This window comes from Schistocerca serialis, chromosome 2 (genome assembly GCF_023864345.2).
Source record: "Schistocerca serialis cubense isolate TAMUIC-IGC-003099 chromosome 2, iqSchSeri2.2, whole genome shotgun sequence".
Taxonomy (NCBI): Eukaryota; Metazoa; Arthropoda; class Insecta; order Orthoptera; family Acrididae; genus Schistocerca; species Schistocerca serialis.
In genome coordinates, this window is record NC_064639.1 from 227,805,948 (window position 1) to 227,833,217 (window position 27,270).

At 43.2% G+C, this 27,270-nt stretch overlaps 1 protein-coding gene across 8 annotated transcripts in view; it reads left to right on the top strand.

Annotated features, from left to right (window-relative positions):
- Positions 1-27,270, top strand: part of LOC126456978 (stress-activated protein kinase JNK) — a 582,548-nt gene that overhangs the window by 376,051 nt on the left and 179,227 nt on the right. For 4 of the 8 annotated variants that reach the window (XM_050092923.1, XM_050092926.1, XM_050092925.1 and 1 more), the window contains one exon: positions 20,167-20,223. The exons of 2 other annotated variants lie outside the window; for them this stretch is intronic. The gene's annotated coding sequence lies outside the window, so the exon portion shown is untranslated. The remainder of the gene's footprint in view (positions 1-20,166; positions 20,224-27,270) is intronic. 2 more of the 8 variants (XM_050092927.1, XM_050092928.1) reach the window with 1 other exon arrangement.

Below are 27,270 nucleotides of genomic sequence, written 5' to 3' on the forward strand. Positions count from 1 at the left end.
CTGCTGTTAATCACCGCCGCTGCGCCGGCCGGCGCCCCGCGGTGCCGCGACCTGCGACCGACGCAGCTCGGGCCGCCCGCTAACAAGACAGCCTTCAGACCTGCATCACGATAACAGAGTGATTGAATATTCTTGTCGCGTCCGCAGCCGGCGGGCTATACGGTCACCTTGCCGCACTATTTAAGCTGTCTGTTCTGCCATCTTCTTTGGGCGACGACGCTGTTTCCCAATCTTAACCGAACTGATTCATATCTCTTGTTTAATACTTTCAATTCCCAACCACTAAAGATACACTTAGGTGGAAAGTCATGGGATACCTCCTAACATCGCGTCGGGCCTTAATTTTGCCCAGCGTAGAGCAGCAACTCGACGTGGTATGGACTCGACAAGTCGTTGGAAGTCCCGTGCGGTGCTGCCTCTCTATAGCCGCCCGTAACTGCGAAAGTGTTGCCGGTGCAGGATTTCGTGAATGGACTGACCTCTCGATTATGTCCCGTATATGTTCGACGTGATCATGACGGGCGATCTGGGTGGTCAGATCATTCATTCGAACTGTCTATAATGTTCTTCAAAATGTAGCTCAATAACATTGCTCATTGTCATCCTTAAACATTACATCGATGTTTTGGGAACAAGAAGTGTATGAGTGAGTGGCTGCAAATGCTCTTCCAGTAGCCGAACATAAAAATTTGCAGGCAGTGATCGGTTCAGTTGTACTAGACGACCCAGTCCATTCCAAGATATTAAGTTGCTGCGTCTCAAAGCGAAAACCATGTGCTTTTTTTTTACAACAATAACGAACCACGCTATTTTCTAAGTGAGTGCTTAATTCTACAACTCTCCACGTCGAATACTCGATTCTATCTGAGTGTACACAATTCCTACACCGGTCATCGTAACAATCATAAACGAGTTTGCGGACTTCGACACTTATATAAATTTAGATAATCATGTAATCTCCATTTACAATCACGACTCGTTATCCAGTGTCTGTTCTCCGCACAGTCTGCACCACATAACTCTCGTTTTCAACAAATATTTAACCCACTCCTCACTATCAAATAGCCAGACCTCTCCCGTTACCTTAAATATTCACGTTGTTAACTATTTACTAAGAGTTCACTAGCGGAAACTCGCAGTATCTATCATTCGATTATTTAGAGTCAATCAGTACCAGTACAAAAAAAAAAAAAAAAGAAAAAAAATGCACTCCACACTGCAAGTGCTACTATTCTGCTGCGTTTATCACTAATTTATTTAACAATAACTATTCACACGTATTTAATGCTCTGTAAAACCATTTACAAAACATTTATCAAACGTATGTGAGCGGTACCGTTAGTTTTAACAATTGAAATTTTTAGAAGGCCTTGGAGTCTTCTTCTCGTAGCCGGCTGCGTTTAAAGTAGTCTTTGCCTCTCGAACCGCTCATGCTGTATGCACACGGTAAATAGCTCACATTTGAAATTCAGCCTCGACTCGTCATTGGTGATTTATAACATGTGATTAAAAGGACGCATATAAGCAACATATAAAAATATCATCAAATTACGCATTCAGTGCATATTATTTCTAATTCGGCCACTGCGACAATATGTTCAGACGAAACAGACTACCGTGACGACACTTCAGATAATACAAATTACTTCGGAGTCCCTGGTGAGTACGTCCATACATCCCCAGTTAACGTGCCGTAATGAGTTCACTTTACAGGATCATCAGAGCCTTATCACTTTTGTAAGCAATTTCACATGTAGCTTCACACATTTCGTAAAACACATCACACTCAGAGAGAAAGCGCAGTAATTACGTTACAGACTGCAATTTCAGCTGAAGCTAACTGTTATTATAGGGACATTTTAACGTGTCGGTTTTAGGTGTAGGACATGGTTTTGTAGACAGCGGTTAAGATCGTGCATGAAATACCACGTTACCGACACTGCCTGCCTGAACAAGCAGTTGTACGGTAAGCACAACCAAATACTTTGTGTACTGTGCTTTTTGTGTGTTATGCGTCGCTTGTTATTTTCTTTTATTATTTTGAAATGAGTGATGAGATTAATCCTGTACGACTCTCACACCACCACAAGGGATCGGCGACTCTTATGATCCGGCGTCAGTATTGCTTCTGCAGAAGCACGAATCACGTGTGTAGGTTGCCAGATCTGCGAGGGCGAGACGGGGCTTGTCGCCCGTACCGGTCCTGACCCTTCGAGCGTCGAACTTCTCGTCTGTTTACGCTCACTGTCGTCTGCCATGTTATTTTATGGAATCAGCGTAGTAATATGGGTCTACATGGAGACATTTCAGAAAGGACCTGTCGTGTTTTGACACGCTCGTGGCTACACCGTGAATGAAGTTGCCCAATTGGTGATGCTGTATCAACGCAGTCTGTCCATCGTGGCTTTAAGGAATGGTGTACCAATCGTAGCCATGTAACACGACATAAGAACAATGGCCGTAAATAAGATATAACAGGCAGGGATCGGAAACGAGTGTTACGTCTTGCCAGTCACAGCCAGTGTGAAACCCTACAGGAATTGCTGCTGTCAAAGAATATAGTTGAAGAAAAATTTCCTTGGATCACCTGAGTGTTAAAGCGCGTACCTACAGACCCACAGAAAGGAATTCGAATGGTATGACTGTCGATAATCCAGTCTGGGAAAAGCGATCGTATCTGTAGCGTGCGTCAAGTGCTCGGCCATCAGTTAGCCCCAGTTGCTGTCAAACACGAAAGAACAACAAGTGTGTGGTCTCTCCTCACTGTTGCCATTCTGCCCGTCACCAATGTGCTACAAAGTTCACAGCAGTTGCAGGCGTTTTTCGGTTGACGCCAACGGTTTACTGCACAAAGTACGTAATACCCAGTGCCGTGCAGCACTGCAGATGCCTGGGAGTTGCCACAGACAGTTGTACAGCAGCGTAGTGTCAAACACACGAGATAAAGCTCTGCAGCGTTCCTCAGTTCGTAATCCCCTGCAGGATTTACGAGACGTCCGGGTCATAACGGCTCACACTTTGCGCATTTGCATCACTGTACTTTGCGCTCTGTACAGGGCGCCATTAAAAAATTCTGGCGAACCATATACCTGTATACACGATATTTATAATCAGAATACACTATTTTACATATACTCACCCTCAATATTTCATAAAAGATTCGAGAGATTGAAACGAGGTTTTTGACAGACGTTAATATACAAATACTATACTATTTTGCTGTGTGATTGGTACTGTCTTTATTATCCATTACGGTTAAAAAAAAAAGGTGGAAAGATACTTAAACGTAGGATGATTCAAGAAATTGCGCGCAACTTGGAGCTCAAAGAAGAATCAGAATACAAGGACTTTGAAATAGGTATTTACGGTCTTGGAGGTAAACGTGAGCCCGTGAAAGCTTTGGAATGTCAGGAGTAAGGACACGCAATGCCTTAAGTTCAACAAAGAAATGTACTGTTTACTCAACAATGTTGTACATAACGGAATGTGTTCAAAATGACGCCCACCGCATTTAATACAGACAAACTTCTCCGTATAAAAATCTGGTGCTCTATACCAGACGCTGCAAGTGACTTGATGAGAAGTGTTTCTTTCTCGTAAAGTGGTTAACGTACACGAAGTTTTTGGTACGCACTAAAAAAAAATAAAAAAAATAAATAAAAAAAAATAAAAAAATTCTGGCGTCAGATGTCAGATTAGGGGATCGAAGTGGTCATGCATTTGGACCTCCCCTCCCGAACCAACTCGTGCTATACTGGCGCACGATTACTTCCAAGAGTATAAGTTTCTATCCCAAAGTTGCTGTATTTAGACTCCTATAGCAGCTTCTTGAAATTGTGAGCAATCTTTTGAATCTCTCTTTATAGTATATATGTCCTGTGATTTGGAAAACAGAGCACGGCATTACTACGCTTGTTACGTTTACCTGGAACTTCGGGGAAGTGGGCGAAATGTGAAACTGAAGACTGCCAGCACATCGTGGTTTCAGCCGCGTTGTGCTGTGTTAGCCCCGTCGTGGAGACAAAGCAACGTTGTGACAATGATCCTGGACTTCCCGTACAAACTGCTCATTTTCTTTTTCATACCTTGCATCTATACGTATGTGTGTGGGCTTAGATTCAAGAGGATTAGGGAAAAAACAGGCCTTATAAAACATGAGTAACGTTACTGTGAAATAAAAACCAAACACCATTGACGATAAATGCTATATCTGCTCGAAAGTTGCTCGTCTTTGGAATAAAAATCTGATTCTGGTAACGTTAAGTACCCCATTGCTCCTCCTGCTGCATCGTAACATGCTTGGTCTAGTGTCGACGTCCGGTGTGCCGGCTGGCCTGTGGATGGTTTTTAAAGCGGTTTTCTATCTGCTTCGGCGAATGCGGGCTGGTTCCTCTTATTCCGCCTCAGTTACACTGTGTCGGCGATTGCTGCGCAGACACTGTCTCCACGTACGCGCGCGCGCGCGCGCACACACACACACACACACACACACACACACACACACACACACATCATACTCCGCAAGCCACCTCATGTGTTAGTTCTGGAACTACTAATTTATCCGCTGTACCTTGTTCCACTGCCGGCCGCTGTGGCCGAGCGGTTCTAGGCGATTCACTCTGGAACCGCACGACCGCTTCGGTCGCAGGTTCGAATCCTGCATCGGGCATGGATGTGTGTGATGTCTTTAGGTTAGTTAGGTTGAAGTAGTTCTAAGTTGTAGGGGACTAATGACCTCAGATGTTAAGTCCCATAGTGCTCAGAGCCACTTGAACCAACCTGTTCCACTCGCGAATGGCACGTGCGAAGCATAATTGTCGATAAGCCTCTGTATTGGCTCTGATTTCTCGAATTTTCTCGTCGTGGTCGTTACGCGAGAGGAAATATGTTCCCGACTCTTCCCGGAAAGTGCTCTCTCGAAAACTGAATAGTGAACCTCTTCGTGATGTACATCGCCTCTCTTGCAACGTCTGCCAATGAAGTTCTTCGACGGAGGCCCTGCTTAGGCCATCCAGTACGAAGAGGGTACCGGCTCCGAACACTGCAGGTCTCAAGTGAGCTCAGTCTGACTCAAGCCGGCTGATACCGCAGGCCATTCCGTTCGGTTATTTCTGCCTCCTGGAGGAAAGTTTTTGCGAGGTTGGCTCTGTGTGCTGGTGCATACTCGTCTTGAAATACGAACCCATCGCTGAAATGTTGGTTGTCAATCGAGACATAAGTTGCTGGATCCTGTTTTGATACCTCACAACCACCAAAGTCGTCCGACATGCGTGTGTGATACAGGTCCAAAACCAACCTCACATCCCAAGCGAACTCATGTGACGGTATATTTCAGAAGTTTGTTGGTATCTGGCAGCGTACACACACTTCTGTGACGATCATGACATTCAAAATGGACGCTAGAGTATCTAGAGGGTTGCGAGCTTTCTGCAACGACACAGCTATCCTAGTTAACTCAAAACGTCGCCTAGTTCTGTTGCCGTTGCCTCGGAGTGCCTATGAGCTACAGTTTGTACATTTTTAAGATGATTGCCAATAACTCACGTGTTTTTTATAGTGCATCTCACACATTATTGTAACTGTCGATTCCTGTGTTCACCATTATCACAATGTCTGTATGCATCAAGACAACGCTTGATGCACCTAGAGGTGCATAAAGTCCAACCAGTTTTCCATAGGTGGTATTTTCCAAGGGTGGTATAGGTTAATACTTACAAAAGATTAAATATTAATCACATCTCATACTATATCATATGAATATATGTATCCAAAAGTTGCTGATCATATGCAGAAACAGTTATCCTTGCACAAGACGAGGTGTGTCCAGTTTAAAATCAAAGCTAACTGGTCATTAACTTAGTGTAAACATATCGAAAAGTATCCAACCGTAGACGTTTATTGTGAACAACAACCCAATGCAGAGATAGAACTAATGCTTCTTCATGTGTGCATTGCCGCGCGGGGTAGCTGCGTGGCCTTGGGCGCCTTGTCATACGGTTCGCGCCCCCCCCCCGCCCCCCCCCCCCCCCCGCCCCCATCGGTGGTCGAGTCCTCCCTCGGACGCGCGCGCGCGTGTGTGTGTGTGTGTGTGTGTGTGTGTGTGTGTGTGTGTGTGTGTGTGTCCGTTAGATTAAGTAGTTTGGAAGCTTAGGGACTGATGGCCTCAGCATTTTGGTCTCATAGAACCTCAAATTTCCAAATTGAATGCATGCAGTGTTAAAGTTATTACAGCATGTTTTATGAAACAAGAGAACGTATTAATTAATTTCTCAGAGCCAAAAGTATAAACTTGTGAAATGTGAGACTGTGGAACAGCATATATGTGTAGATAATAAATAAGGAAGGTGTAATTAATGACTCTGTAGGTAAGAAGTAATTACACCTGTGTCATGTGACAAGTGTGGCACATTTTTCCCCATTCCTACATAAGACTATTTTCGTATCAAGAATATGGACATAATACAAAAAAAAATGGTTCAAATGGCTCTGAGCACTATGGGACTCAACTGCTGAGGTCATTAGTCCCCTAGAACTTAGAACTAGTTAAACCTAACTAACCTAAGGACATCACACACATCCATACCCGAGGCAGGATTCGAACCTGCGACAGTAGCGGTCTCGCGGTTCCAGACTGCAGCGCCAGAACCGCGCGGCCACTTCGGCCGGCGGACATAATACACCTTTTGGTTATACACGGTGTTCAGAAACAGTCTGATAAACATGTAAGGGTGTTGCAGATAGATTTTGCTGAGAAATACTGGTAAGAAAAAATTCGCTACGTTGCGCCGTTTTTTTAGATAATTAGCATTGGAGTTAACCAATCAGGCCGTTGAGCGCACAAATTCAAGCGGCCCATCAGGTGCTGTAATTGTTAGTTGTTGTTATAGCGTAGATGATAGCACACGAAACTGCTCAGCCTTCGGTTGGATTTCGATCTTTACTACCGTCTCATGTCCAATTTTTGTATCGCTTTCTTTTATCGATTTTTGGGAACCAAACGAAGGACACATTTGATGCCACTGTCACTAGCGGAACGCTTGAATTTACGCACGCAATAGCCTGATTTGCTAACTTCAGTGCTAATTGGCCCAGATACATAGAACGTATCAAATTATTTTCTTAACAATTATTTCTCAGTACAGCCTACCCTGCAACACCATCACAAGCTTTCCAGATTCTTTGTGACCACCCTGTAGATGTGAAAAAATTTTTGTTAACGAAAATGAAAAAGATTTCGTTTCTTCGTGCATACAATCCACAGGAAAGGGGACGAGATATCAGTCTCATCATACCTGCTGTTACGCGTCTAATACCTAGCACACCTAGTAGGTGGGAATCGTAATGTACGTAGTAGCGTGACGAATAAAATTGGAAACTGAGTAGCATGGTATTGGATAGGAACCATAATTTACTTTTCCGTAGTTCCATCTTGTGTAAACGGAATGGGACTGCGGCTGATCAAAGAGTTGAAAAACCGTCAACCGTAATTTTATTAATTATTTTATTTGACTATGCCTGATTGGCACCATTTACAGACCCCTGTATAAATCGACAAAATCAAGCTTGCAAAGACCTAAAATCTGATACGCAATATTGATTGCTATTATTATTTAAAATAAATTAACCATACATAGATATAACTAAAAAGTATATGAAAAGAGATCAAAGATATCAAGATGGTAAAATAAAATACGTAACATACAAACATTGGTCACAGAATTGTCAAGTACCCTTAAGTGTATTGATAAAACCGCTTAAAATACAATCCTAACATAATATTAGGAAATAAAGTAAAAGTTCTCATATTAGAGTAATTAGAAAAAGCCTAAATGAAAAAATGCACTGAGTCATGTGCAAACAGTGGTATCACATATAGAGGTCGTACTGTAACGAAACGTCCTGAAGACAGAAAATCTGTCGCAGTACGTAAATATTGAAAAATAAGGAACCGAAATAATGAATGCATAAACATGATAAAGGAATAAGGCAAACGAACCTTAGCAGTGTAATTAAACTGTGAATGTATAGCGTTGCAGTCTGAAGACAATAAGTCTACTGCCAACTGACTGGTCGTTTTCAGATTTGGTTTAGCCTTTCAATGTATGATTCAGGTGTACAAACCGTCAATGTGTTACTCATTTCATATTTTAATAATCCCTTTCGGTTTTCAACCTTTTTGTCATTGTGTTATATATTCTCATCATTAATATACGGGCAGCTTTTAGACCAGCCGACAGGTGATGGTTTGCACGCCTTCTTTTATTGGTTTTTATGGTTTGAGTTACTTAGATATTGACTACTGTGGTACGCCATTCATGTTTATGTTTGCAAATGTTTTGTGTGTGCTGATTCTTGTCTCATCTCACATCTGCGCAGCGTTTCTACAATTTTATAGATATTGGTTCACATCATGTCTTATATTATTTAGTCTCTCTTGGTCCTTTATTCGTACATTCATATTTTGTTGAGGATTTAACATAATAGTTCTCTTCATGAACTATTTTATTCTATTCTGTTACGGTTCATAACGATTGACAAGGCTTTTTATTACAATAATTGTTATGTTACATTGTATAGTAATAACTGCTGTTATGGTTGGCTGAGTTTTAGGGTTATGCTTCTACACCACCAAACACAGCTTGAAATTTTACTTTGTTGATAACTTCTGGTTTTATATTTTACTGTGGTTTATACCTTTTGTTATAATTTTAAAATTTGGTTTTGTGGCCGACATAATGCACACGTAATAGAACAAATGAACCACAGCTATGTATTCAAAAATACTTTTTCGATCTTAAGCTCTTACTTCGACTTAAATGCATGGTTCATTTCTGATTGTATAGTCTTTTTTAACAGTTATTTCATTCCTTCACAATTTAATTGCACTGCTGTATGTGACACCATTGTTTGTACGACATGACTCAGCGTATTTTTTTCAATGAGAGCTTTTCTGGTTACTGCGTTATGAGAAATTTTACTTTATTTCGTAATGTGAAGTTAGCATTGTAGTTTAAGCGGTTTTTATTAATGCCGTTAATGGGTATACGACAGTTCTGTGACGAATGTTTGTATGTCATGTGTTTCAGTTTACCAACTTGATATGCTATCTCTCTTCTTATACATTGTACTAACATCTATAAATGGTCACTTTATTTAAATAATGGGAACAGATGTTGCATATCAGATTTGTGGTCTGCTTTAAGTTTGATTTTGTAGATTTGTGCTGGGGCCTGGAGATCGTGCCACTGAGGCATCTAGACCAGTAGTAAAAAAAAAGTAGTTTAGTGTGTCACAGAATTAACGACTACGTTACGCCAACAAGAGCTGAACATCACAAATTAGTAGGTAGCGGCGACCAGGTGCCTTAGTCACCCCTTGCGACCACTATGAATCATGCGTGTTTTGTGTCTCACGAAAGGGACTCAAATGTTAGAATGACGTCGTCGCTGTGGTGTACATAAATTCAGAGGATAAATTCCCATGCTAAGAACCCATCTTGCCGTAAAATGTCGATTTTTCACACGGTTCTAGCTTGAACTGGGTGGCCTGTTGTTACCCTGAACGTTGCATGCAAAGCGATATTGTCCCGTTCACGACCAGGAGACACAGCGCGCTCTACACAACTACACTGAGAATGCTGCTTTCTTGTACCTTCATTACACAAGCGGCTGTACGACGTGCTGTACAGTGAGCGGAAAAGATTTACGTTAAACCACACAGTTAGTCGGATATTAAAGTCGGAAACGGTATATATGTCTTGAGGCAGTGTATGTAACTCACATCGGGCAAATTACCCAGCTTATATTCATCCGGTATTTGAGAATGAATTACTTGGCGACTACCAACAAACTTGACACATAATTTGAAACCTTTATGGAGTTTTTTTCCGCTAACAGTCCCACAAAATAATGAAAGGACGTCAGTTTATCGCTTACTACATTTTTGCTCTCCGTGGAGTAAAACTTACGCATCAGGCACAATGTTTTAATTTATTGCTTCTGTACTACTAACTCTATTACCAACACATTTCCCAGATAGTATCCACATATTCAACTGAATATGTCTACAAATTTAGATCATCGTACGGCACATAGTTCAGGAGATATGTTGTCATGAGCATCGAGGTGCGTTAAAAACTACCGCAAATTACCCAGACTACACTCATCAGTTTTATATGGGGGAGTTTAGTTCAGATTATGAGGGTACTAGCATTCGTCGTGTTCAACATTGTGGAACAGGAATGGGGAGAATGTGATTGTGGTATTCCATTTACACTCCACCATATGTCGTCTTGTGGCTTGCAGAATGCAAAGTTCGTGGTTGCATGTGGATTGGACGTGTAGGTGGCACATTTGCGTAGGAGAAGTACATGTGCCGTGATGCAAAGACGCTGGTTGTAAACTGAGATATATGCCTCGTCGGGCCTCGCCGAAGTGCACAGTAGCTGCTAATAGCGGGCGCGATGTTATCAGCCCATTCACTAATAACCTCGCGCCGCTGTCCAGTGCTAAAAATATTGGCGCACCGGGCGGCGTCGGCGGCGGCTGAGGCGCGGCGGAGGCGGTAGTGGGGTAGTTCAAGGCCGCATCGACCGGCCGGGGCGCGGGCGCGGACGCTGACGTCACGGCCGCCATATCGATTCACGTGCTGCATAATCCGCTTCCTCCGGGCTTTCTCTAATCGCGCCTCCGTTCCTCCACTTCTTCATTTGTCTCGCCTTAATGATGGCGATCGGCGCGGGTTCTCCCAGAGAATTAAACGAAGTAAAAAAGTTGGGGCAACGGGCTTCCTTGCAGTAGGGCAGGGGTCAGGGGTCGTAACATCCCACCATGCGTTCTGCCGATCCTAGCTTCGCTGTAGAGTTCCGGAATGTCTTGACAGAGGTATGCCATTAACAACATGTTCGTATTGCTAGTGTGCCTGCAGTACGAAAACTATGACTTCTGTAATCCGGGGAGGGGGTTTGTCTTCACAGAGACTCATAAAGTATTGTAATGCGGAAGAGCTCCCAAGAAAACCGGCATTCATTCATTTTGCTATTGTTATTCCCTTACCTGTTCCTGTAGGAAATTAAGCGTGGTGAAAGCGATTGCTTGTATGCCGCTTTACGAGTCTCTGTCTGCCACATCCTGTCCTCAAGATACGTTTAGATGGTTCACATTTTACGGCAATGTGTGGCAGCAATAGTGTTGCTGTCAAGACTGCTGCAACAGTACACGGAAATATTGCATTATGACCGGTTAGTGTTGCTGGTGGAACTGGCTGGTGCAGGTAGTTGCCAGTGTTCACCAAGGGGAGTATGGTATTTCGTATGCCTCAGCTTCATCTGCCTCTGTCCTTGATTGTAAATGCTTCCCTCTCTCTCAGCCATGCTTCCTGTTTAGCACGTCGACAGCGCTGGAGGGCCAAGTTACGTAAGCTGAGCGTGTGAACAATATTATTTAATTTTTGTACCAAAAACGGCGCGCGTACTTAAAGTCATTCGATTTATTTGTTATCCACAGGAATGTAGAAGTGGGAAAACGAGATGAATTTTATAAATGTTATACGTACATCTAAGGTGAGATCTATAAAAAAACAAAAAAGTGATACACAGGGGATAGGCAAAATAATATGAACAGTGGTAGTAATGGGATGGTTGTGTTCCACGTTCAACTGCACAGGTAAGGCACGTGTCGCGCTGACCGCCAACAGCGCAGGTAACGCACTTGTAGCGCTCGACTTTGCGTGTTCAGTACGGACTAGGCATCAGTGCAGGTTGGTTACGGTTAGTGCATACTTTTTATTTGCATTCAGAGGCCGAGGTCGACGTGCAGATCCAAGAGAGTTCCAAAGAGGGCAAATTGTGGGGGCCCGATTAGCTGGAGCATTAGTAACCAAGACGGCCCAAGTTACTGAACGAATGTTTCAAGAGCAACTGTTTCAGCAGTCATGACACCCTGCACAAAACATGAAAAGACATCATCGCGTAAACGTAATAGTGGGCACAAATCAAGACTAAATGATAGAGATTGTCGTACGCTAACACGAATTGTGCCAAAACAAGACGAAACTACAGCGGCTAAAGTGACTGTAAAGCTCAATAGCTATCTTCGAGACCCCGTATCTATCGACACTGTTTGCCGAGATCTCCATAAATCGGATATTCATGGACGAACTGCTATTCCGAAACCATTAGTGACGACAACCAACGCAAAGAAGCGAAAACATGGTGTCAGGAGCATAAATCCTGGACGGCTGACCAGTAGAAACACGTCGTATAAGGTCCGACGAGTCCACGTTTTCGTTGTTTCCAACATCGGGCCGGGTTTACATTTGGAGAACTCCAAAAGAAGCCTACAATCCTGATTGCCTGATTCCAACAGTTAAGCATGGGGGTGGAAGTGTGATGGTGCGGGCAAGGTATTCTGCTGGCCCATCATTACTCTCAGAGCCCGTGTTACAGCCTACGATTGTATGAACATTTTAGGTGATCAGGTCCACCCCGTGATTCAAATGGTGTTCTCCAATAATGATTCAGTATTTCAGGACGATAATTCACTCATTCACTCAGCCTGGACAATATTAACGTGGTATGAGGAGCATGCAACTGAACTGCAGCGTCTTCCCTGGCCAGCAAAGTCCCCAGACTTGAATATTATCCAATCCTTGTGGGGGGGGGGGGGGGGGTATTGGAGTGCAGACTCGGGAGCAGATTTACACCTCCCTCGTCACTACAGGAGGTAGAAGAGGTTCTGATCGAAGCGTGGCATAAAATTCAGTTGGAGACTGCTCTATCATTATATGCCAGTACTTCAAGGAGAATCGCAATTGCATTACGGGCAAATAGGGATCCAATCCCTTATTAATAAACCATTTCCAAGTAAGAACATGGGTTCACATTATCTTGCCTATGCCCTGTATACAAAGACGGGAACCTGAAAAAGCGCATACTTGCTGCTAACATCGTAGTGGAAGACATTCAGTAGTGACACATAATTTTATTATACACTTCCTAAATTGTTTGAAGCTTTAGCACGTGTGTTCACGGCAGCAACTCGCTCGTTGTCTTTTATTATGGTCATTGTACTCATTACTTTTCACATGATAAAACTCACGTTGTAGATGTATCACATCATATTCATTATTCTATCACTGTAGTGGCGAACTACAGTGAAATATTAACATAAAGGTTTGAGTATTACGTCAAACTACTTCAATAAATTCCTCAAGTCCTTCCACCAAAGCGCTGCAAACGCCTCGTGCTATGATGTATGTCGATGAGAAGGCTCTTGAGGGGAGTACATAAAAGTTCTGTATGAATCATCACTAGCCAACTAAGGGTGATCGCTAGTCTGGTTGTAACAGGTATACGCACATCCATGCCCGAGGCAGGATTCGAACCTGCGACCGTAGCGGTCGCGCGGTTCCAGACTGTGGCACCTAGAACCACTCGGCCACCCCGGCCGGCGACCGAATTGTGGAATGCAAGTGAAAGAGATCGTTATTTGCTTCTACTAGCTCACTTTCGTCCATTTAGAGGTCTTATTGTAGTCCATGAAAACACTTCTGACCCGAGAGGATGATATGATATGAAGACAACAACCAGTCCCCGACCGGAGAAAATCTCTGACCCCGCCTCTCGCAAGGCGTTCTGCCGTGCTGACCAATCGGCTGGGGAGGCGGACAAACAGGTACTTCCGTGAGGTAACGTTGGAGGCAGTAAAATCATTCTGCAGTTCGACGTAGTGCTAAACTTCAAGTAGCATTTTGCAGAACGAAGGTAATCTTGTGACTGGGGATTGCCATCTCTCTTGGAGGGCGTCCCTAACACTGTCGGACGGGTCGAATCCACCACTCACAAATCTGCCAACGACTCTGACTTGCTACCATGTCTTCCTTTAGTCTGAAATTGTGGTCACCCCAAACGTTCAAGCCGTTCTCTGGAGTGGATAGCAACAGCGTTACATATGGAACACAGGACCTCTCTCAATTAACCATAGTCGGCCATTCGCCTACCCTAGAACAGACCTTGCGCACTCTTTCCAATTCATGTCATATTGCGGCGTCGCGCCGAGATAGTTAACTCTAGAACACAAAAAGGGGGGGGGGGGAAATGTGATATTGTTCTTAACCCCTCATTATTTTTACTACTCCATATTTTATTCAAATGAAGTCATAATTTGTGTATTAGTTAATTACAAACTCTCCAGTGATACGTCACATACAAAACAAGTACAAAATATTCTGTTTTACACCCTATACTGAGAAAACCAGATTGGCGGGAAGCTCGAACTCGTATCAACTGCAATCGGAAATTTTATGTGGCTTTAGTAACTAGGGTTAATTAACGCGACAGAATCAAACATCATACCATTATTCCCAAATCACACGAACGTTTCCCGTACCTATCTGCATTAAATCAAGTGATCTACATCTGTAATTGCTGCATTCAGGGTGATGTCTTGTAAATGAGGTGTTTTTAAATTATTTTACACATCTAGTTCTGTAGGAGCAGATATGCGTGGTCATGAAGCGGGTCAGTTAGTGAAATTACATCAGACACGTCAATAATAAATAAAATAAAAATTCACACGATTCCTATGCTGATAACAAGCTACTGATGCTCGTATGGACGCTTACCGATACTTTTTTTGAATAGAAGAGGGAAGTCGGGAAATTGAAGCGATACCAGAAGCAGTGAAACGTAAGGTGACTTGCAAAGTACAGATATGGTGCAAGAACTTTGGAAGGGGAACGTTGCTGGGGGTTGTGGGGATATAAACACTTAAATAGTTTTAATCACGCATATTACCAACGGAATTCCGTAAATCAGGATACATGTTTAAAAGTAAAACAAAATGGTAAATCCACAAATACACATTAACTTAATATCTAGCATAACGTTAAAATGTTTGCCGTTCCGAGTAATATAGCTTTACAATAAAAAGGCACAAAACAATCATACCAGTAACAATAACAACAACAACAACAACAACAACACGAGCAGGAGTGACTAGAGAACTAAAACAGCAAGGTCCTAACTCAGGGCAGGATATCGGAAATAAAACCCACTAGAGCCGAGACACCAAAGCCCCAAAATACAGGTAATGACAAGAGTTCTTGATAAATACAACTAAAAAATTGAAACACACAGAATGAGGCTACACAAGAATGGCCATAGGACAAAATGTATCGAACTCATAACCCAAGTCCAGCAATTAGAAACCAGAACGTAAGTCAAGCACAATTGACAGTAAAACGATTTAATTCGCACAGAATCTACTGCTACTGTACTTTATATAACAGTATTAGCCCTTAGAATGGTTCAACTCTTATGGTAATATAATAACTAGTCCGAAATTTTCCCCTTAGCACAACCGTAATAACACTTAACTTATGCACCGCCGTCTACGAGTGCACACCACAAAGACCACCTATTTGGGACTCAGCACGACCTTGCCTGGATCCAAGACACAGGGCAGAGACTGATGCTTCGTGTTGATAACACTGCTAGCTGTGTCACAGAATCCACGAGGCTGCCTCCAATGCTAACCACGCGAAGTTGCTGTTCTGTCCCGCTGACTCACTTGTGCTTTCTTACTGGCTCCTGTCATGCTGTCCACGCTGTCAACAGTTGCACCGTCCTCTGTACACATGGGGCCGCTATCACCGTCTACCAGCTGCTAACCGCCTCCGTCTTCGTAGGCACCTCTGCTCGCGGCTAGTTCTCCTGAACCAGCTGCTTCAGGACGTAAACACGACCAGTCGGCGTGCCATCCGTGCTCCAGTGGCGCACTCGAAGTCTTGTCCTGCCGCTGCTGTCAGCGGTCTCTGAGCTAGATGTAAGTTGTTACCGCTTCGTTGTCCCACATCAGATTCCTCTCCACTGTCATTCAAGGCCACACCTAGTCTCACCGTGACGCTTTGCTGTGCTGTTCAGCACTTTCGCACGTACTCTGCGGCGGCAGGAATGCACCACCAGTGCTCGCGCCAACTGCCAAGTTGAGCGAGACTTCAACCCACAGCTCAGTAATTGGCTTGTTGTTATGGTTTCTTCCTGGATCTTTGCATACTGTCCGTGGTAACAGTAGTTGCCGCATCCTCCGTGCGCAATGGATAAAGCAATGTTATGTAACAAATTTTTTGCTGGTTTTAAGGTGCATATGGACACTCCTGGTACTCATTGAAATTTCGGCGTCACAGTACGGTAGCCGATGGCTATCGGAGCCAAAACCAAATGGCGCAACTCATTGGTAATGTGGAGTATTGTGCCGTAATTTGTTTTCCGCATTTGAAGGGGAACAAAACTGCAACAAACCATCCTGAGTTGGCGACAGTGAATGGTAACGATGCACCGTCATACGACGAATGGTTAGTTGAAGCAGACACTTTCAGTGTGGCCAGACAAGTCTGAACGACGAAGAATTAAGTGGCAAACGATCTTTTTATGAGGAACCGGGAAAAGCAAGACAAGCATACCACAATAGAGGTGATAATGTGAAACTAGTGAAAATCAGTGACTGGTCAGTCTTCATGTCGCACAATATTTTGAACATGAAAAAGGTCGTCGCCGACAGGTTTACCGAAACTGCTCATACCCTCCGAAAAAACCACACTGAACTGAGGCAACATCGGAAATGTTGCAGATGACTATATAGCCACTAAGACACCGAGACGAAGGAGCAAATTAAGGGATGGAAACACGTGGATTCACCAGCGCTGAACGAGGCGAAGACTCAGCCATCATTGGACAAGGTGATGCTGAGTGCTTTTTTGGTATGGAGCTAATAGATTATGCTCGTTAGACGCAAACCATCACAGGAGCGTATTACCAAAATGTCGTTATGAAGTTACGGCAGGTTGTCAAGACGATGCGTGGTGGGAAGCTGTCCAGTGGGGTGTGTATTTCCGCTCCAGGAAAACCTCTCAGCTCATTCTGCGCAGGAATAGTCACACGTTTACGCAATGACAGCGAAGTTTTTTCAAAGTGGAAACGATCCCTAAACAGCCAAAATGAATATGCCTACAACCTAGGACTCTGCCTAGAAATCCACCGTTAGGAAAAATGGCGCGTTGGAAAATTTTGGAAATTTGTGGTAAGGTCTTAACTGCTGCGGTCATTGGTCCCTAACCTTACACAAGACTTAATCTAACGTATACTAAATGGTTCAAATGGCTGTGAGCACTATGGGACTTAACTGCTGTGGTCATCAGTCCCCTAGAACTACTTAAACCTAACTAACCTAAGGACATCACACACATCCATGCCCGAGGTAGGATTCGCACCTGCGACCGTTGCGGTCACGCGTCTCCAGACTGTAGCGCCTAGAACCGCACGGCCACTTCGGCCGGCTAACGGATACTACCTTACGCTAAGTACAACACACACACACACACACACACACACACACACACACACACACACACGCCCGAGGGAGGAGTCGAACCTCCGACGGGGGGGGAGCCGCGCTGGCCGTGACAAGACGCCTGAGACCGCGGGCTACCTCGCACGGCTCGCGTTGAAATGTGAGTGTGTAGAAGAGGCATGTTTTATGGTAACAGCTTGTTTTTTTTCCGAGGTGATAATTAAAACCCGGTGACTACTCATCGCGTAGGTACGCTATATATTAGTAGGGCATAACGAAAAATGAGTTACAACTGCAACCTAAGTGGTTCCATGCGTACAAATGTGATTCCCTACTCCTCTGTGGCTTCCGTTAACGTGGTTACCTAGTGGTGAAGTTGGAGTCTGTTATTGCGGAGTCTAACTTTAGTGACTGTGTCTTCGTGTAAAGTTCATTTTAATTCAATTAATTTTTTTCTAGCACAGTGGGAATGTGTGTGCCCCTCATCTTCCGCAGTGGTTTCTGTTCCAGAGCTCGTGGCACCACGCCGGTCAGTCTGCAGCAGCACGGCACGGTATTGTGTTTGCCGTAGCAATGCGGACTGTTATATTCGGTTTATTTAGCTCTCGTGGGCCGCAACGCGGAATTACGGGGCTCCTTTTATGCGGCCGCACAAGTGTTTGAGCGAGCGAGCCGAGCCCAGCCCAGCCGGCCGCCAACTTTTCCCATATTCTCCGCAGCTCGGTGCGAGACCGGAGCGCCGCCTAATGAAACGGCACTGCGCCCATCCAGGACGGTCTTAATTAACACCGCCCTCCGTATTTACTTATTAACGCGCAGAATGTCCCGGCCCGTTACCAGCTGCGTGTATGGCTGCCGTCGCCCTGGCGACAAATTCTTACTGCTCCTAAGTGTCTACTCCGTTTCCGGACTAAATAGGAACAGCCCTGTTGCGACCCTATGTTAGAGAAGCTGCCTTGTTTATCTGATACCAGCGTCCTTCTAATTGTCTCTTTTTTCCCTTTTCCGGTGCTAAAAATCTTTCTAGCGTCGTCTCTGCAACGATTACCGCCGCAACAGACGTTTCTTTTCGTTATTTTCAGTTTTTTCCCGTCCTTCGCTTTAGCCGAATTTCATGATAGCCAGCGTTTGTCAGCTAACGGTGCCCCCCCCCCCCCCCCCAAGTTCCTCGATTCACTTGTACGGTTCTCACAATGCGCTTTCGTCGGTTAATATCGGCTTATCTAAACCCGCGCCCCTCATTCTCGTTCAAGCAGCTCCTCATGAGGCTAAGTGCAGTCAAAAAATGTTCAATTGTGTGTGAAATATTATGGGACTGCTAAGGTCACCAGTCCTAAGCTTACACACTACTTAACCTAAATTATCCTAAGGACAAACACACCCATGCCCGAGGGAGGACTCGAACCTCCGCCGGGACCAGTCGCACAGTCTATGACTGTAGCGCCCAAGACCGCTCGGCTAATCCCGCGTGGCTAAGTGCAGTCCATTCCAGAAAGTCTACCAAGGAATATAACCCTCATCTCAGGAGGAAGGACTATCCAAGAAGTATTTATTATTATTATTGTTATTGCTGCTGTGATCCGTCTCCGTAATGGAGTGGTCAGCGCATCAGACTCTCATGCGCGGATCACGGTTTGGATTTCCGCTACTGCCAGGGATTTTTCATTGGTGGGAGGACTGGAGCGGGTTTTACTCAGCTCAGCCTCGTGATGCCAATTGAGAGGTAGCGCCTCAAGTCGACAACGGCCGCAAGTGCGAGGTGGTGAACCCATGCCCCTCTGTACCGCATCCGAAAAAGGAATTGGTGAGGATGACACGGCGGTCGGTCAACAATAACTTGGTCATAAGGCCAGTTCGCGGGGTTTCGAGTTGACTATTATTATTATTGTTATTAATAATTATTACTATTTTGAAATTTTCATTGTTGCAATATGGTTCTGCTCTCAATTTTTAAAGACAACACACACACACACACACACACACACACACACACACACACACACACACACACACAATATCAGTATCGTTATCATAATCGTGGAAGATACAAGCCTAATTCGAGTACTGAATAAATAGTATCAAAGAAGTTTATAAATTGGAAAAAAAAAAAAAAATTCGGACCTGTACCATCGCCACCAGGAAAATGTCACTTTCGCAGGGCGTTTTTATGTACCTATCACGCAAAGATTAGGGCCATCAGATCCTGTCTTACAAAATACATCTAATATGTAGTTCAAAATTTAGAAAACCGTATAGAAAAGAAAACAAGCGTTATATTCGTCCATGACACGTACAACAATAAACAGAAATTGCAGACACACATATTGAAGCTATGAGCGGTAGAAGCAGTGAACTTCAGAGAAGGGGTGGAACATTTGATGTTTGCTGATGACACTGTGGTGTGTGGAAACATATCATCAGCCCACGCGCTTTTGCCTATTTCAATGCCGTGGATTGCGAGCTGTGTCTCGGATAAACAATGTTCACTTTATTTAAAGTATAACATAATATTAATACTCAGTCCTTACCTGACAATGCTATCTTTCTGTGTCCAGCACTTTGCGCTTCTTCCAGAGACGACGAATCCAGATTTTTCGTTAATGTACGGATTATCAGCCTGACAAACTACGTGGCGGTTAATCCTGAACTGCTTAGCTTCTGCGAGTGTATGTGCTTACGCACTTGCAAATAATTCCTGTGGCCTCTGCGGACGCCTTTCGAAACGCGAAGATCGTCCGAGGCATTTGGGGGGTGGGGTGGGGGGTGGGATGGTGCATGGGAGGACCTGAGCTGATGCCGTTGCTGTTTGTGTCCCCAGGTGCAGCGGAAACGACTGCGAGGTGGGCGCTGTCTCGATAAGCATGAAACCTTTATGGTAAGCCGCCGCTGCCGCCACCGCCTCTGCTTTGTCTGTGTGTGTCCTCTGTGTGTGCTCTCTGCGCCACGCCCTGCGCGATCCTCTCCAGCCCGTAATTACGTCACGCTGGAGTGCAGTCGGCGATAAGCCACGCCGTTCCCTCTTCCTGTGATAGCGTAGTCTGTCTGTCTGTGTGTCTATCCCTGTGTGTACTACTTTTAAGAACTCGTCCGCATTATCCTTCTTAATGTCATTACATTACCTGACTTCGTAGACTTGAAGCTATTGCGGTATTAAATCTAGCCTCTAATGAACAACAGGCTTCTGGTTTTACTGTTGTCTGTTGATATTAACGTCTGTTAAGTTCTGAAGTCGTTTATCTTGCAAACGGCGCGTTTTCGGTCATGGATTTATTATTAAATATTGCTGTCATGAGTACCCTTTACAACCCCTGTAACTGCATGGTAGGAGTTCTGAACCACACTGTATAAAACTACTGATTGATATTTCTTCTCCTATTGGCAATTTACCACCTAAGATGTCTTCCTCAGTTGGAGACGAGGTTAGAAAACAGTTTTATATATCGACAGCGGCCTCTCAGTCGAGGACAGGCAGTGCGTCCTTTCCATGATAGAGGACGTCTTTCTACAGACAGGGGGGCGTCTAGAGTTTCTGCAGTTGTCATAGCATACTGACATTCCTTAAAAGGGATTTTAAGCAGCAGTAGATCTTTGAGTGACCTGCGACGTTTTAGCTCATATCTGGTACTTCAAGAAATAGTTTTTGTTATTAATGTCGATGTTTTTACCCAGGGAGTGGAATGCGATCCACGAATAACTATTTGATGTTTGTGGCTCATCTTTGTCACAGCGGGTAATCTGTCCAGTGTCGTACTCTGTTCCCGATAATTTTGTTTATCGAAAGCATATGCACACGTTCCAAAATAATAGTGATGTAACGCTGATTTCAAATTACGTTAAGCGACACACGTTAGATTTAAAGTTCAGTTAACTGATTATTATCATCAGGCAAGTTCAGTTAACTGTTTATTATCTTCAGGCATATGGACAGCTTGTGGCAGATGATATGATCAGCCGGGCTGAACTGAACCTCTGAAGTAGCGCATGGAGTCTAGCTGAAGTAGCGTATGGAGCCTAGCATCGCTCCAAGCGCGAGGTCCTTTTAAAAGTTTTGAGTACCGCTGGTAGCCCATCCATCATGCACTGAATATCAAGACCTCCCCCCAGCCCCACCGCCAAGGAATGTTCAAGTCCTGAATTAATCACTTCTTGCGACAAATGCTTTATCAACGCAGCTAAACTGTACCGCTACCTCGCAGAAATGCGTCCGGTACAGTACTCTCTCCACCACCACCACCACCACCACCACCACCACCCGCCCCTTGCAACCTCCGCCAACCCACGCCACATTCGTGTCCCGGAATGTATACCTTTTACACCCACTATGTGTCACCAACCGACACTGTCCTGGTGCACCAGACTCGAAAAGTTTGACACTATACGCCATGTGTTTAACTTAAATATCATACAAGTATGAGTTGTGATTCGTAGAATTTGCGTAAGGTACGAATCTGGGAACGTTCAAAATACATCTTAATTGGATGCTGACGCAAAATAAGTAAGGTGTTTTCCCTTAGGGAAAAATCCCCCTCTTTGCAGTTATGGACTCAAAATTGACGTACCGCATCTGGTTCTCGCGTAATTGACGACTGTAATAATATGCAGTTAGCGTCATCTAAATGTTGGAGCATGCTGCTGTGTGTAACATTCTGTTAATTGTGTTGTAACTTCTCAATAACAATTAAATATGGTAATTAGTGACGGCTTTCCGGTAACTGAGCAAGCATGTTAATAATGTAAGTAAATATCATTATAGCGCGGAAGCGCTGTAACAAATATGTCTGAAAAGGCCTCGGGCAGAATCGCGGTTGGGGGGGGGGGGGGGGGGGGCGGCATCTTGTTGGTTGGGTCTTACTTGAGCTAGGAACATAGGGTAAAAGTTTTTGGTTTAGCTCGGACCAGCGGCCATTTGTATAGCCATTCGAACATCTGCCTTACTGTACCTATGTTACAGTATATTATGCAAGGTTTGAACGACGACTCAAAGCCGATGCCCAGACAAATTGCTCGAATCGATTAATTCATTTTGCAAAAGATTTGAACTGGCTTGAAATTAATGCTCAGCTAATAGCACCATTTGTATGTGCAGCGTTCGAGTTTTACAGGCAAAAACGTGTTTATCTGGGAGGCTTTTGAAGCGCACCAGTTCTGTACTTTAGATTTGTACGAAAAGGTTCAAACTTTGTACGAAAGTAGATAATGGATAAAATCAAAGCTATTTTTTTATCAATAATCTTTATCCATTGTCTGGATGCGATGATTTAAAGTCAGGCTAAATGTAACACGTAAAATTTTTTCTTACATGAACCGAGTGAGAGGAAATGGTTTAAAATGAATCAAATAAAAAATGCATTCTTACAGCAAAATTGAAAAATCGAATCTTACGTAGAAAAAACTTTTTTGTGACTTTTTTGCGCTAGCCACATGTATTTTTCAGACTTGTGCGATTCGGTTCCAAGTATTTAAGAAGGTAGACAAAGACATGAACTAAAGGCCCCCGTAAACGATCAAACGTGTTTGAAAAAATTGCTCTTATCAAACCACGGATTTGCTGAGCAAGCCGTACACATTTAAACAACGTTTGTCAGTTTAACTCCACTTCGAAACAGTATTTTGACAGTAGTGAGAACGGCTACAAATGCTGACAATCTAGTCCTGGCATTGACTTTCGCACTGTGCTTAAGGAAGAAGTAGGAGAAGACTCTGGTCCAGGGAATGGTTTAAAATAAGAGATTTGCTCACGAATATCTGCTAAAGGAAATATCACCCTCAGAACCCTGTGATTATATCAGCTTTCTTCCAATGGATAATGAAATTTTTTTGAAGCTTGTTAAGGCTGCCCTAAAGGAGCAAACTTGTCTCCCGAGTTCACTCATATCTGACGACGGATGTGTCAAACGTCCGTACACGTACCAAGAAAGCTTGTCAGTTTAACCTTACTCTTGAAGCAGAAGCTGTTCGTGTATGCTGTGTATTGTTAGTGGGAATATCTACAAATGCAGATAAAGCTTGGAGAGCTGCATCAAACCACTCTTTGGACTGAAGACCACAAAAACACCACCACTGGCCCTGTCATTGTGTTTAAAAAAGAAGAAAACAAGTCGCTAGTCCAGTGAATGGTTTAAAATGAGAAAGGAATATACAACTGAAAACCTGTTAATGGAAATGTTTCATTCAGAACCTGGTGATTACATCAACTTGCTGCTCATGGACAGTGAAAAATTCAATAACTTGTTTAGCGTTACTTCGTCCTCACATTGAGAAAGAGGATCAGGTATGCGAAAATTTATTCTCGTCTACTTTTTCCTCTAAGACAGCTCATTAAAATATCACAGCGTAGGAACATACAGCCCACATCGCCCGTGGAGGAACCGGAGAACTTCGATTTCTTTTATTTCATTCCACTTCCGCTTGTATGTGACTGAACGCGTTTAAATAATGATTTTGTTCATAAACATTTCATGCATAATATATGGTTGGGAATGATGGTACACCTCTATCACTTCGGTAATTGTCAGCGCTGTTTTGTTTTTATACTTGACCGCGGTTTCCATGGTTGTGAAAACTCAACGATTGTAATAAAACATCTTTTCACTGAACGTACGTGGCGAAACATCGTCACAAACTTTCCGTCGATCATAATTTCTGTCAAACATATCAAACAAGATTTGTGTTTGACAAACACGTCAAAGACCACCGTAAACGCTCAAACATTAACCAGGCATAGTTAAGTTTGACAAACTATTTGATCGTTTACGGGATCTTATGGTCATCGTGTTGTTCTGTGGAAGTTGTATCCGTTGCCACGATATAAGCAACATGGTTAGAAAGACAATAGATAAACCTATACCGGGAAAAAAAAGAAAAATCAACGTCGGTTGCCAAGCTACCTCTTTTTGATGTCAAAATTATGGTAGAATGAAAGTTGGGAACCAAAGTGAAAAATGCTCCTATCATACCACAAAGAAAGCGAATATGTCCTGCACAGAGTTAGAGATGTAAAACATGGTAACTAGCTTTTCAACTTATCTGGCAGCTTCAAATACGTTGAAATTGACATTTCGCGCTTTTGTTCAAGCTAACTTTGCTTCCCCAGCGTAGCGAGTCCTTTTAGTTGCAATGTGCTTCTAGAGAGAGGGGTGCATCTTCAGTAGGAAGTACCCGAGAGTGAGGATGCATGCATCCCACACTTTTGATAAGACGTTGTGTCATATTGCACGACATGACAAATTCCGTGCCGGATAGTATGAGGGCATGTGTCATGACATACAACATGACATCTTGCATCATGTTACTTTTCTTGGCACGATGCATTGCATTTCATGACATGCATACTAATATTGACAAGTAAAAAAGCGCGAGTATGTCAAGACATTTTAAAGCTGCCAGGCAAGTCGAATAACTAGTTCCCTTCTTTTTACATCCCTGTTGACGCTTCACTGAGTGTCATATCAATTTCGTTGAGAGAGATAATTAACTTCGAAGTACGGTAATGAAATACGTTTTTACATCATCTGTAGCTCTGGAACCATAAGTCGTATTAGAAGTATTAATAACCAATAATTCCGTATCAACTTTATCATTAATTTGTCATAATTGTCCATTGAATATCTTAATTCCTTCATGAAATATCACAGTTAATGTGAACAGTATAAAATGCAACCGCGTTATTTTTACAGTTTGTCTGAGAACCGCTATCTCTTAATGTCCGTACAGTTCGCTCGTTCCTCTACGGCAATGTCCCTCCCCTACCCTCCTCACCCTTCTCAGCCTATGACAGCACATCTTCTGGGGTGACATTAAGGCCGGTATTAAACTATCAAATTTCTTTGTCCAAAATCTTTGTCAAAGATTTTTGATGGTGTAATAGGGACTTTGTCAAATATCGTCCAATATTTGATCAAATCTAGGGCCTCGCTGTAAATTTGATCAAAGAAATCGCTTGTCTTCTGTTCACACTTCACTGCAATGTGACATGTTACCATATGGAGCGCTAGCATCGCTGTAGCGTTCTGTCGTCTGTAGTGTTTTTATAAACATTGCCGGTAAATACAATTGGTGTGTGCCGACAACTACAAAATTAATAGAGATGTATGAAGCTGATGAGGCGCTTTAGAACGTGAGGCACCCTGAATACAAAAATAGATTAAGAAGATTGGAGACGACCTGACCTAACCTAACCGTCTCCTGTAGCAGGGAATCGGAGTGTTACAGTGAGCCTGTCTTCTGAAGATGGGCAATTCTTAAGTGAATATTGTGCTTTGTGATATGAGGATACACTTCACTGAGCACATACAGAAATGTATGCTCATCCATTCTTAAGTAATTGATGTACGACTTGACGGCATCCACTGTAAGCTCACGTAACAAGTTTTCTTGAATGCTTTTATCGTGTCGTCGTAAAACCCACGGCTTCACCCAGATTACATTAATTTTTCGTTCCATAGCCCCGTGCTGAGGAGATCCTCGTGGATGTGGAAAATGTCAATTTTTTAAAGCTGAAATAACAATACTAATAGTATGAATAAATACATCATTTGTTTCTATTAAAAGTTTCGTCAGTGGAGTAGAATGAGTTGGCCACTACTAAGTCTTTCAGGCTCTTTTTCAACTGATCTTTATTTGTAACTAAATTTTTTATGTTTGCTGGCAAATTATTGAAGATGAGTGTTCCTGAGTAGTGGACCCATTTTTGAACTAAAGTAAGTGCTTTTAAGTCCTTGTTCAGATCAGTTTTGTTCCTGGTATTGTATGTATGAACTGAGTTGTTTGTTGGAAAAAGAGATATATTATTTAGGACAAATTTCATTAATGAGTAAATATACTGAGAGGCAGTAGTTAGTATACCCAGTTCTTTGAAGAGGTTTCTGCAGGACGTCCGTGAATTTACTCGACAAATAATACGTATTACACGCTTTTGGACTCTGAAAACTTTTGTTTGACTTGAAGATTTACCCCAAAATATTATCCCATATGTCATTATGGAATGAAAGTAAGCAAAGTATGCAAGCTTTTTCATTTTTATGTGGCCTATGTCTTCTATTATCTCCCGAATTGCAAATACAGATTTGTAAGGCGTTTCTGCAGTTCTGTGGTGTGCTCCTCCCAACTGAATTTATTTTCAAGTTGTAATCCCAGGAATTTAAGACTGTCAACCTCATATATATGGTTCCTTTTTTTCCTCCGCTTCTTTTCCGCATGTGCACACAATGCAATTGCGGTACGTGCAACTGCTGCGGTTAATAACAAGTTGTTGTCAGCCATCTTAAACTTTGACGAAAAATTTGATGACAGTGTAATACCCCTTCTAGCGCTACGTCAAAGATCTTTGTCAAATATATTTGACGGAATATTTGATCACATCTTTGATCAAATCGTTGACAAAGAAATTTGATAGTGTAATACTGGCCTAAGCACCCCCTTCTCCAGGAACACGTGTACCTGTGGGCAAGCCGCTCGTCGTCGAGCGCGCGCCGACTCATTCGTTAAGCAAACCACCACGTGGCCATTAGATATCATTTCTGGTAACATACTGTTCATGCATATAGAGAAACGTCATCTGACCAAGATTTCATCTCGTTACGTTACACAATTCCCCACTAACCATATTTTGACCATTCTAGCCTCGTGGAAAAAATGCATCATCCATCTGGGATACATAGTCGGGTTGAAAGCGTAGACACGAGAAACGTGATTGTGCAGTTGATCTTCAGATTTTTTAAAACTACAGTGTGTTCGGGGAAGCTTATAGCAGTATTGGCGGTTTTACGTTGGAATTACGTCAAACAGTTCGCTGTACAAAATATAAACTACAAACGCGGTAATTTGGATTTTATGAAAAGGCCGGTTGGATACGAACTGCTTACATTACACTAAAGAAAATCTCCATTTTAAATGCGGAATTAAGATATTTAAATGTTCAGAT